At 47.9% G+C, this 13,452-nt stretch overlaps 1 protein-coding gene across 4 annotated transcripts in view; it reads right to left on the reverse strand.

Annotated features, from left to right (window-relative positions):
- The window catches only part of TOP2B (DNA topoisomerase II beta), a 497,734-nt gene that overhangs the window by 357,720 nt on the left and 126,562 nt on the right, over positions 1 to 13,452 (reverse strand). The window lies entirely within an intron of this gene.

A 13,452-nucleotide genomic window follows, 5' to 3' on the forward strand; every position in this document is an offset into this window, starting at 1 on the left:
CGTAACGTATTTGCTGGTACGTGTGAAAATGAGTAATTGAAAGTTGATATTGTTCCTGTCAAGCATGGAACATCCGCATGAGGACTCTGGACCAGAAATGCACGAGCAGGGAAATCCCCCGTCCAGGCCTGCACTGTGATGTGATGTAGCCTTTGTGCCCAACCAGAGATGCAGGCCAGTCTGCGATCCCAGCCTGTAAGGCGGAGCTTCGCCCTCCAGCTCAAGACCGGATGTGTAACGTCCACACAGGACCAAGGAATCGGGTAACCGTACAGAATGCCTATAATTTGGTCTCATCCCAACAAGGACAACTCGGCCAGATAGGCTGGGTCATTCCAACCAAAATTAAGCCAGTCACTCACTACAACCACCTGGGAGGCAATTTAGTAATGGTGCAGGTCTGCCATCCCCACACCCCCATCGTAGCAGGACTCTCTGCAACTGTTGAAGGCAATGCAAGGCCAAACCCCTGCCCAAAGGAAGGAACGAATGATGGAGTGAAGGACCATAAACCATTGGGCGGTGACAGGGAGGGGATAATTCTGGAAGTCAAAAAGGAATCAAGGAAGCACCATCATTTTCAAGAGGGCACATGCCCGAGGACCTGGAGGGGCAAATGACCTAATTGCTGAAGGTCCTTCTTCATTTTAGCCATCCGGGGGCACAGATTAAGAGCCCAGGAAAGCTTGGAAAGCAAAGAAATATGTATACCCAGATACTGGAAAGTCAGGCATCGGCAGATTGGCAAGGACAAACACCTGAGTCGCCCCGTACCTGGCATGATCAGCTATTTCGCTATGTTAACGTGGAGGCCTCATCATAAATGCTCGAAAGTTCCATACGTCGGAGGCCTAAGGATTGCGTGTTTACAAAGAAGAGCAGAACGTCATGTTCGTAAAGAGCAATATGCTCTTCCAGACCATCGTCCCACGACTAACCCTGTACCCCAGCGTCACACCGCAGGAGCCACATCAAAGGTCAATGGTGAGGGAGGAGCGAGGGCAACTCTGGCTGGACCCACAACTAATAGGGAAGGGAGCGGAGACAGACTCATTGATGCAAACCTGTGCCAATGGGTCAGAGTACAAAAGCTTAATAGTCCTGGCCAGACAGGGGCCAAGCCCCATACGTTCCATGACCATAATCCAGAAAGACCAATCGAGCGGATCAAAGGCCTTCTCAAAATCTATCAGGAGCAGGTCCGCCAGGAGGCAGAGACGGTGTGCCTGGGACAAGCCCAGCTTGACTCTACAGATGCAACAGAGCAAAGATTCTACGTACTAGATATTAAGTATTGTAAGTTGCCTTGAGTTATTAGATAGAATTGTCTCAGCAAGATAATTTCTACATAATACACAAGACTGTGTGGACCAGGTACTAATCTATGTACATGTGCTTGTTTTGCTTCATAAGATGGGCTATTTGTAAAGTTTTCACCAGAGTATGAAGGCTGCATGTAGTATAATCTTTAGCACCTAAAGACCTTTGTTATTTTAAGCAAATAGCGTCTTTTTTGACAAGTGTTGCATAGAGTGTACACTATTCTTAGTAGAGACTTTTGATGGTTATTTCTCATGAGAAATTCACAGTCTGCAAACAGTGTGGCAGAGTAAACTCTCTCCATAGAGTGAATGCTGTTTACAGTACCCACTTCTCTACTCATATCAACTTCATTTCTCAATGTAGGTTCGATGACTAGGAGTGGTTTGATACAGATAAAAGCTGTCCATCGTAGGGCATTAATTTTGGAACAGACGCTGAGTATTTCGAGTAACTTGCCTTTTTGTGAACAGTTGTATACATTATTAACGCCACATGAGAACTATAACTGGTGAATTACGTGTTATTTATTTTTTTAAGTTTATAACATAAATGTGGTCACTGACATTCACCCAACAATAACGTTACTATAATCTTTTTTTTTTTTTCAATGAATGAAAATATATATATTTTTCTTTTACACATCTATTTACATATACATACATATAAATTCACTGAAAAAACGAAAGGTTACAGGGACGTTACAGTTAGGCTCAGATTTCACTAGTACAAAACCAGGGAAATTCAGCAGTTAACTCGCGCCCCCGCAATGCACTGCTTATGACCTCATATTACATCACTCATAACATGGTCAGTGACATCACTGATGACATCATACAGTGACTGTTTTTGAAAAGTTTATGAATGTTAAATATATGTACGAAGATGTATAGGTGAATTAGTGGGTGCACGAGTGCCTGTATGGATAATTCAGTAGGTGCGTGACTGACTGTATAAGTGAGTGATTTGGTGTCTCAGTGAATGTATGGGTGAGTGAATGGTTGTGTGAATGTCTGTATCAGTCTGTCAGCTGGTGTCTAAGTGGCTGTATGTGAGAGGCCACATGTGTGACTGTATGGGTGAGTGATTAGCTGTCTGGGTACCTGTAAGGGTGTCTAAGTGTGTGGGTGAGAGGAGGTACCTCAGGAGTAAAGTGGACTTTGTGAGAAAGTGCCATCTTTCTTGCATGGTATGCCCCCACTTTTTGCTAAATTGCTGAATGTACTTCGATTGAGTGTACCCTGGGTTCCTGCCAATCAGGTGCCCAGGGCCTATGTTCCTTCCTTAAACCACACAAACTCCAAATTGGCAAACCCTAGCCACATGTCAGCCCCTAGTAAATGGTACCCTAGGTACCCAGGGCCTTGTGACCAGGGAAGGCCTCTAAGGGCTGCAGCACTCATTGTGCCACCCTTAGAGGCCCTGTACCCTTACACACACACTGCCCTTGCAGGCTGAGTGTCTGGGTGCAGGACAAAACAAAGAGTCGACATGGCACACATTACTGTGTACCATGCCCATCACCTACACTGCCAAGGCATATGTCAGCCACCCCTCTAGCTGGGTGCATTACGCCTATGGTGTGGGCACAGGAGCAGGAGCCCTGTGCCCCTACAGTACCCGGGTCCATTCCTGGGCACTGTAAGTGCAGTGCTGTCATTTAAGAATACATGGTGCTGAGAGCTTGTCAAACACGAGCTCCACAGCACCATATTGGCAACACTGAAGCCTGGGAAGTTTGGTATCAAACTTCTCAGCACATTGAACCCACACTGATGCCAGTGTAGGATTTAATGTACTAAGCACCCCAGAGGGCATCTTAGAAGATGCCCCCTAACAGCTAACTTACAATCCACGTCTGCTCTGAGGCTGCCCAGGCTGCCACACAGCAGACACGTTGCTGGACCCCTGGGTGGGAGAGCCCCTGCTCTCCCGGGCCTGCAACAATGCACATCCTGGGTGAGGTGAGAAATCTCCTCCCCCAGGATGAGCAAAGGGAAGCTTCAAAGGCATGCCGCCATTTGGAGTTTCCCCAGGCCACTGCAACCCCCCACTCTGGCGGGAAGCTTGGCCGGAAACCCCATACAAGGACAGGGGATGTGCCAGCCTGCCCACCCCACCCCTCAGGTGGGGGAGGCGAGGTGAAGCACATCTTCGGGCTCTCGCCATCTTGAAGATGGGAGGCCCTACCCTATCAGGATTAGGCTACTGCCCCCCTCCCACAGGAGAGAGGCAGGATAGGGGGTGTACCCACCCCAGGACAAGGACCCATTGGTCACTGGCCTTCACCTACCTGTAACGCCCCTAAATCTAGTATTTAGGGGCACCCTGAACCTTCCTTCCTTAGATTCCAGTTAGAAAACGACAAGAAGAGCGAGAAGAACAAAGACCTGCCCTGCAGCTGCTAAAAAGAGAAGAAGACTCCAACTGCTTTGGCCCCAGCCCTACCGGCCTGTCGACTCTCGAACCTGCACCAGCGCGGCATCCCACGTGGCCAGCAACCTCACCAACCCCGGAGGACCTGGCTACCTTTTAGCTCTAAGCCCCTGGGACTCCCACGAGTAGAGGCTCTACTCAAGAAACCTATTTGCTATCCCTGGCACCAGCCCGGGACCGCGGACCCAACACACTCTGCACCAGCCAAGCCTGGCCAGTGCCGGAGTGGACAAAGACCCAGAGGACGACCCCACGGCGACTGTGACCCAGAGTCCGGCACCCAAGGACCCCCCTCGACATCCCGGAAGAAGCCTGCAGCCTCAGAACCAAGTGCCACCCCAGCCGCGATCAACCAGAGGGTAAGATTCCCGACGTCAAAAGGCACCCCTGCACCCGGCGCCCTGCGACCCAGAATTTACTCACCTGCTCCTAGGTGAGCTCCCAGTGCTGGATCTTGGTGCCCAGCCCTGACTCTGAAAAGTGTTCACAACTATACTTACCTCTAACTCATTTTTCTCCCGTAGGAAACCATTGTCTGCTTTTCTGTGAAATTTCTTCTAAGTGTCTACTTTTGCAAATTTGAAATATTCTTTTAAAATCGTACCATTTCTGCAAACGAAATTACTTACCTGCTTTTGATAAGGACCCCAGTCCTGGGTCTAGGCACCCAGTCCTGGATTACTAAAGTAACGATAAAGTACTCTACCTGCAATTTGAATTTCTTGCCATAGGGATCCATTGAATGTTTTCTGTGAAATATTTTCTAAGTGCTAACTTTTGAAATAGCTAAATATTATTTAAAAATCATTACAGTTATTAAGTCGACTTTCATCACTTGATTCTGAATACTGACCCCAGGCTGGTTCTAGGAGCCAGACCTGGAATTCCAAAAGTAATCTGAAAAGTAATTTATTACAAATAACCTGAATTTACCATTGAGCTCAATGCATTGTTATGTTTAGGAAATAGGATTGTTTATTGCAACCAACTGTGACTGTTTACACAAATTTATTGCTTCAAACAAAAGTATTTATATTCAACCTCTCATTCTGAGAAAGTATATTTTTACCCCCTTTGTGGTTCTAAAAATAAAACAAGCATATATTTTATATATACAAACCATTGGCCTAGAGTTCAGTTATTGAGTGTGTGAAACCATTTGCTGACTGAGTGTGTACAATAAATGCTTTACACTGTCCTCTGGTACTGCCTTACTGCTCGACCAAGCTACCACTTTTGAGAGTAAGGTCATACCTAACTTTGACCTCTATCAGCCTCTGGGGGACTGTGGACTCTGTACACCCTGTACCTATTAGGGAACAGTATATACAGAGCCACTTTCTCACAGGCTTCATCCACCATTAGTGCGCAAGTAGCCACGTTTGCAGAGTGGTGGAGGCCTCTTATCAATCCAGCAGTATGGGAATTACTGGGGGACACAGGAGAGGCAGTTGGCCCACTAACCCTCCTGTTACTCCAGTACATCTCACACAGCAGGACTGCGGAGAGGTTCTCTAAGGCCACACCCCCCTTCTCCATCACTCTGCACTACTAGTTGGGCGATGAAGTTACCTAGGCTCTTGAGAGTCCTTGGGGTCCAAAAACCTTTCCTGTTAACTCAAGCAACTCCCACACAGCAGGACTGCGGAAAGGTTTTCGTTGGCTACTCCCCTTCCTCTACCACACTGCAAACGTGCCTCCTGGCGCACTACTGGTTGGGAGAAGAAGTCTACTTTAGTCCTGAGGAGCTTAGGAGCAAAGTGGAATTCATTCCCCAACCAGCAGTACGCCAAGGGTCACGTTTGCAGAGTGGTGGAAAAAGGGGGCGTGGCCTCCAAAGACCTCTCAGCAATCCCGCTGTGTGGGACTTACTGGAGGTAATAGGAGGGCTTGTTGGCCCTCAAGGACCCTCTGGACCCAAGGAAACTTAATCCCCCAACCAGCAGTGCACCAGGAGGTGTTTTTGCATCGCAGTGGTGAAGGGGGTGTGGCCTCCGGCAACATGCCGGAGGCTTATTTATGTTTTATTTGTATTTATGCTTTTTTAAGGAAGGGGGCTGCATGGCCCCCCTTCCCCGTGCCATTTTTGGCCCTGGGGACCAAATCCCCCAGGGCCAGGCTTTATTCAATCAGTGAGGAAGCCCCCCTCCCTGGGCTGATTTCGCCCCAGGGACCTCATCCCTCGGGTGCTGCTTTTTCATTTGTTTTTTTTTTAAATTGAAAAAGAAGGGACGGGAGCAGCGAAGCTGCCATCCCGTGCCTATTTTGGCCCCTTGGCCCCCATTCTCCAAGACCTGCCCCCATTTTGGGTGCCCTACTCGCACCAAAGGGCAACCATTGACATTTGTAAGGGAGCTTCAAGGCTCCTGCAGTCCCTGCAGACTCCCCGTGTCCTGTGGGAGCTGGTATTGATTTCACAGACAGGGAGCTGCTAAACATGCAGCTTCCTTTCTGTGAAACCAATTCTGCCTCGCTTCCAAGAATCAAGAGCATTTTTAATGCATTCGTTTTTTGAAAGCGGAGCAGTGTTGCTGTGATTTAACAGGAGCGGTAAAGCTTCTGACAAGCCACAGCAAATAAGCTATGTCCCGTGGGGTGGGCACCCTGAGACATAGCGGAGCTGGCCCAACCTGGGGCTTAGTAATAAATAAGCGTGGGAGCCACTGCTTCATTTGTGAAAAAAATTCAGCGGGAGTCGCGGATCCAGCGCAACTCCTGCCAAACATTTTTTACAAATGTTTTTCTGCTTCTGCAGGACCCCCACAAGAGGCCTAGCGGTTCAGGGTGTATTTTACCCTGCCCCTTTTCTTTATTTTTAATGTTTTTTCCTGTCACACAGTTCAACCTAGTCACAGGATGGCTGCCAACACTTCGTGGTTTGAAGTGCTGGCAGTCAATCAGATCTCAGGAGATATCTGAAAAACCTTTAACCTTTATATAACTCCGCAACTACTGAACGGATTTACACCAAATCACCAGAAGTCACTTGTTGGACCAACATGCACATTCCTGCCAAATTCGGTGTAATTCTGGTTCAGCAGTTCGGACTGTAAAGCGTCTAAAGGTCCTTTGGGAATTAACATAGGGAAAACGCACATTCAAGTACCCCATTGGTCCTCGGCCCCGCTTGAGGGATCACACCCACACTTTCAAGATAGCAGCTGAAGAGAGTGTTGTATCAGTCTTAAAAATCAAGCAGCGCCAACATTTTTGTCAAAATAAAAAACCCTGTTCCTATGGAAACATGGACCTAACTACCCAGTCGTGACCTCCCTCGGCTTACTGAGTGAAGCTTTTGTAGGCATGGAGAAACACGGTCCCCGCGCTAAAAATCAACAGACTTCTCCACGCTGAATGTAATTCTCCCACATTGCCCACGCCTCTATGACTCGTCCCGGGGCTTAATCAGGGGGCTAGTCAGTCTAGCATACCATGCTGCTTCCTCCTTGTTTCGGTTACTCCGACTGCGCTATATATACAAACACAATACATACACACGCATACGTAGGCGCACACACATTTTTGCTTTTACACTGAAATTTGTAGAAATTGGTGTATCAGTTTGTTTGGGCTAGAATTGCTCACCTCAATGTCGAACAGTGGATGTGAGTGCTCTGCTCATTACTGGAGGTGACACACCAAGCAAATAATGGACAACTTAGCAAAATAAATGCTTCAGTACTTGCTGATAGCTTTAGGTTTAATTGAATATAATGCATGACAAGAGTTTCGCACCAACATGTGTTCCAATCAACACATAGCATCATGGGCTTTTTTAGGGCTTAAGTAAATATAAATTCAATTCCACAGGTTGCCAACTAACTTGCACCCTTGCCATGCACAGTTAATTACCTCGCATATATTACATCATTCACGACAACATGGATAATATCACTGCAACATTTGCAGTCAAATTATTCAAAACGGTGTATAGCGGGGACTCGACCTATACTTAACTTCGGGCACGAGTTATAGTGATTAGAGTTAATTATAACTATCATTTCAGAGGTTTTTTTGTTTAAAACGTCACGTTGGCACTGAAATGTTCACTTTGCCATAACGTCACTTTAACCTTTGTTTTTTCAGTGAATATATAAATGTACAAGAAATATTTTACAGATTATGAATATTGGGAAAAGTCCTTATTAATAACACAAAATAAAGAAAATAAGTTTTGCGTTAAGCTAGTGCAGATGAGGAATGACAGCCTATTGGTGAAAAGAAAAATATATTTTGAACAGAGATATATATATGTATATATATATATACACACACACACATATACACACACACAACGCTGTATTCTCGTTTTCACAAAACAGCAGACCACGGACAACTTGATGCTTACAGGCGGTGATTTTATTAAAAAAAGACGCCGACCACCTCGACGCGTCTACCCACACAAAACCATATAAATTCAGTAGTTCTTGTTATACTTATCTGAAGAAACTACAACTTGTGGAGTTAAGTAACTTTAGGCCACAGGTTTTAGTTGCATACCATAAGTATAAGTATAATTAACTGGGGGCGCTAGGTGGTGCACTACCGTGAGGCTCCTGCAGCCCGGCGTTATAATTCATTATTTATCCTGCTCATAGGCACCGGTGACGGCCCAAACTACAGCCCACAAGAGTTCACAACCAACTGAAGCGCAGGTGTAGGTTTCAGCCTGATCGCACCCTTCTGGTCCCTGCTACAAGATCATCATCTCCGCACTGCAGGGTCCGGCTGGGAGGTGCTGTGCGACAGAGCGGCGGGCGGCAACACGCGAGGCCGTAGACTTGCATGAGGCGACTAAGCCTTCTGACAAGGAACTAGAGGGAGACGCCATACACCTGGGAAAGTGCAGCCGTATACTGAACCGACACTCTGCATCAAGATCAGCGCGGCCCTCACTACTGCTAGTTGATATCGTCGGGAGGCAAACTACGCTAACCCCGGAGGGCACAAATGCGGTAGGTGGCGCGACGCGCTAGTGAATCCCGCAGGACTTTCTCCTTCACTCTCCCCTGGGCGCAGAGCACAGCAACGCCAGCAATCACGACACACTACAGCAAACTCTCAGTGCAATATATTTGACATTGTGCTCCACAACTGAAAGTGTACTCGCGCTCAGGCGCTCCCCTTACAACTTTGACACCGCAGTAACGTTGCGACAGTATGAGGGGCAACAGCCGCATAGCAGGACATTCTATGCCTGCCAATAATACCGCCATTCTCATTTATTGCCTTAGTGGTGAGCGCGAGCGCGCTGCATACATAGTGAACTGCAAGTACAGGAGTGAGAGTACCTGGAGACTTCTGTGAGCTACTCTTCACCCATACCCAGTTCCGCAGGTCCAGTGGAAAATGAGGCAACAGACCCACGACGTCATTCCCCCCGCCTGCTTCAACAAGCCCACCAGACTATACTCCACCTGCGCTGTTTGCGTGAAATAGAGTAGTGAGGTGTGCCAACAATTATAGGCACACAATGGGGAAGCCTGATCCACGTCAACCGCGGCTCCACTTTGAGGCCGTGAAAAGCATTCGCACCCTGCAGGATGAGCAGTCTACGACCAGGGGGGGAAGTCACCCAAGATGTCTCTGCCACGCAGCATGCAGACATGAACAGCATTCTTCAGGAGGTCAGGCAAGGCCTCGCCACCATTGTCGACAAAGTGGATAGCATGTCAACACGCATGGACGCCATTGTGCATAAACTTGAGGGCCATGAGGAATGCATAAAGGAGGCGGAACGCCGCATATCGGACAGGGAGGACACCACCTCCCAGGTCACAACACAAGTCGCACGAATGGACAAACTTTTGCAACTCGTAGCAGCCAAGAACGAGGATTTGGAGACGAGAAGCAGGCGCAATAACATCCGCGTCTTCAGAATTCTAGAAACGACCAACACCAAGAAGATGGAGTAATACATCGAGAAATTACTGCTATTATCCATTGGAGCAGAGTCCTTCTCACCCCAGTTTATCGTCGAGCGTGCGCATCGCACCCTGGGACCACGACCACCGCCGGGAAGCACACCACGCCCTATTATCGCAAGACTCCTGAATTATAGGAACCGGGACATAGCACTCCGGGTGGCAAAAAATTGTCCTTCGATGGCATCACGTTCTCCATTTATCCCGACTTCACTCCAACAGTGCAAGAAGAGCGGCGCAAATTCACAGCTGCAAAAATAAATTACGATTGGCCCAAATAGACTATGCATTGCTATATCCAGCACACCTCAGAATTACCTATCAAGGCAAACAACGTTTCTTCTCTAAACCGCAACACAATCCTGGTTCACCCACAGCGTCTCTGCGCTCCACTTCACCGGGTGCCGAGGAAGATTCACATTGACTGACAGCCAGGTACTCACTAACAGCCAAGAGATAAGGCAAGGCGGAGCGGCGGCCGGAAACTATCACCATCTATAACCATTCTCTAGAGACTCCACTCCGAACAATAGGACGGCACCGGATGCCAAAGTGGGCCTTCTTTCTAATGGCACGCCGGGCACCCTCAGCCCTCTCTGAGTTCTTTCATACCATCTAACATTAACTCTGATGGCGAGGTGAACTTGTGCCAACACCTAGGGGTTTCCCTAGCGGGCAATCCCCCACTGTTTATAGCTGCATATTTTACGCAGCATATGTTGTATCATTGTTGGGGAAAAGGGTGGGATCATACTACTGGCATGTAGGGGCTGCTTCAGTGGGTGGGGAACTGGCGGGACTCTCCTAGTTTGAGCATGTTCACAGCAAAGCAGGATAACCTGAAAAGTAGTTCAGTACTCATAATACAGCTCACTGAGCAACTATCATGTCACTCATCACACATTCCCTGGACTAATGACTAACACAATCTCCCCGGGGAAACTGAACATAGTCACCTGGAATGTCCGGGGGTTGCTAGATCCATGGAATTGACGCCAGATTTTAGCCTATCTCGATAGACACCAAATCAATATAGCGTTGCTCCAAGAAACACATAGCAAACCCCAGTATACTAACAATTTTGCGCAGAAATGGGCTGACCATAGAATCTTCTCATCCTATGCCTCCTATGCCTGGGATACAGCCATTATCAAAAAACGTACGCCCTTTGCCTTGATGGGAGCACTCAGTGACCTTGATGGGAGATACTGCCTCGCATGGAGGCGTTTGGGCGCGGACTCCCTGACGCTGGCATGTTGCTGTGGCCCCAATACAGACACCCCGGAGTTCCCCACGCACCTCTGGGACAAGATCGCGGAGATAGGTTCCACCCACATAATTTGGGGAGGTGATTTTAACGTGGTACATGACCCCTCCATCGACCGGTCCAACCCTGCCCCACATCACTACACGAAATCCAACGCGGCCTTACAAGACATACTTACAGCAAACTTCCTCACTGACACGTGGCGGCACACACACCAGGACAAACGCAAAGATACACATTTCACTACACAGGCCGCATCCTGGGCACGCCTGGATTATTTTTTTCTCTCCCGGGGACTTGTACCTGCAATAACCAGCGTCACACACCTGGCACGCACATACTCTGATCACTTTCCAATTTTACCTACATTGAGCTCGACAGGCTATTTGCACTCCACGCTGAAGATGGAGATTGCAACCCTCCGCACTCTTGGACACAGTTTTTCAAACTGAATTAGGAGATGAAATCCGAGATATTTTCTGTAGAAACAGGGATTCTGTGGAGGAAGTGGGAACCATATGGGAAGCCTTTAAAGTTACCATACGGGGAGTTTACATATCCAAAAGTGCGGGTGGACTAAGGGACATACAAAACACACTGAGTAAACTGGAGACTGAGTTAAAGGCATTAGAGACACGGCTCTCCATCAGCCCTAATGGAGAGATCCTGCGGAAATTCCGAGACACATTGACGGACTACACAGACACAGCCAACCGTGAAGCCAAATATTGGTTAGCCAGGAGACACGGGGAGGGTGAACGCCCGGGGAAAGCGTTAGCAGAAACTTTACGTAAGCCACGGTTTTCCAACTACGTTCTGGAAGTACATGGGCCTGACAAGTTGCTTCATCGCGACACAGCAGACATTCTCAATATATTCACTGAGCACTATTCCTCGACCTACACTTCCACCAGAACTGACCAACTTGACCTTTGGAAATATCTTGGCGACGTAGCATTAGGATGGTTAAAAGATACATAGACCAATTGGCTCCCATACACTGGAACACCCTCACTAGGCCCTATCGGCAGGTAAGTTTCGACATTCCAAAATTTTTAACTTTACTAGCTTAGTGCACAAGCCCACTATGTTTATTTCTGGGTGCATCCCCCCGCTATATGCCACAAGTAGCAGCAGAACACTGGCTAGCCAGCCCTATACCCATTGAAGGTGCTCTTCATACCGACGTAAAACCACGTGATAAAGACCCCACTACACTCACGTGCTCGATATTGGCCTGGAATCGCATAAAGATCATTATGCAAAGCCCCATGTTGTACTCGCCTCTGGTCCCCCTTGCATACCACCCTAATATGTCGCGTCTACAAAAGACGGCCTTTCGTAGGCTCATGGACCGTATTCACATCACTAAATGGGGAGATTTATATCAAGACGGCAGAGTTCGCACCACCGACCTTTTCTTCCAAGACCATCACCCAACCCCACTAGACATTTTTCTGTATGTGAATCTTCGACAGGGCAATCGCTCCAACACCCCAGAGTCCCCACAGGAGCCCCCCAGTCTCCTCCCTCTCCATTCGATGCTTAGCGCGACCTCTTCAAAGCGTCTAGTATCCATGCTATTCATACAATACATATTCAACTAACGAGGTCCCCATGCCCCGCACAAGCACACTGGGCTTCCAAACTTGGTTTTGACTTATCGGATGATCAATGGCTTTATTGATGCATGCAGACGGAGCAAATTTCAGCTAGTAGTAGGCAACGCATCACACACTTCAAATTACTCCACCGCATGTACTACACCCCTGCTAGGATGTGCAGATACAAACTTAGGGACTCGGACTGTTGCGATAGATGCAGAGCCCGAATGCAGATTTTCTACATCTAGCCTGGGACTGCCCGAGTGTGCATGATTACTGGGGACAGGTCCTGGAAGCTTTGGAACAGATGACAGCACTTACTATAGCGAAAACCCCCTCTCTTTGCTTTATTGGGTTACACCAAAAACATCCCTAAAGCACAACATAAGTATGTCTCCCTGGGTCTGTTGATGGCCAAAAGAAGAGTTGCATGTCGCTGGGGCAGAGGGAGGGCGCCCAAGTTTAAAGACTGGATGACTGATTTATTGTATTGTCAGGAACAACTGTCCCATTATGCAGAATTAATGCCTAACGAATCACGACCTAGGGATATATGGGGCCCTCTCACGACCTACCTGCTCACACATCCGAGGGCGAACCCGTCCGATGATAGCTCACCTCCTAGGTCCTCACCTAGGTCCTACGAGAAACAGGACCCATTGTTGAATTGTGCAACTATTATTATGTTCCCGACTCATGCTTTCACTATTTGCTCACCTCGCCACTCGTCTATCCCTTTCACAGCTGGTCATAAAGAAGTGTCTGGTCACTAGCTATACACTTAGTGATTCACTCCTCTCTTCTCAGTTTCTGCTATGTAACTATTGACAAATGATACCTGCAATGGTTAGAAATACTAAAGGCGTATGAACACCACCACAAGGACTTATTGTACTGTTCA

Source organism: Triturus cristatus, chromosome 10 (assembly GCF_964204655.1).
Source record: "Triturus cristatus chromosome 10, aTriCri1.1, whole genome shotgun sequence".
In the NCBI taxonomy this organism is placed as follows: Eukaryota; Metazoa; Chordata; class Amphibia; order Caudata; family Salamandridae; genus Triturus; species Triturus cristatus.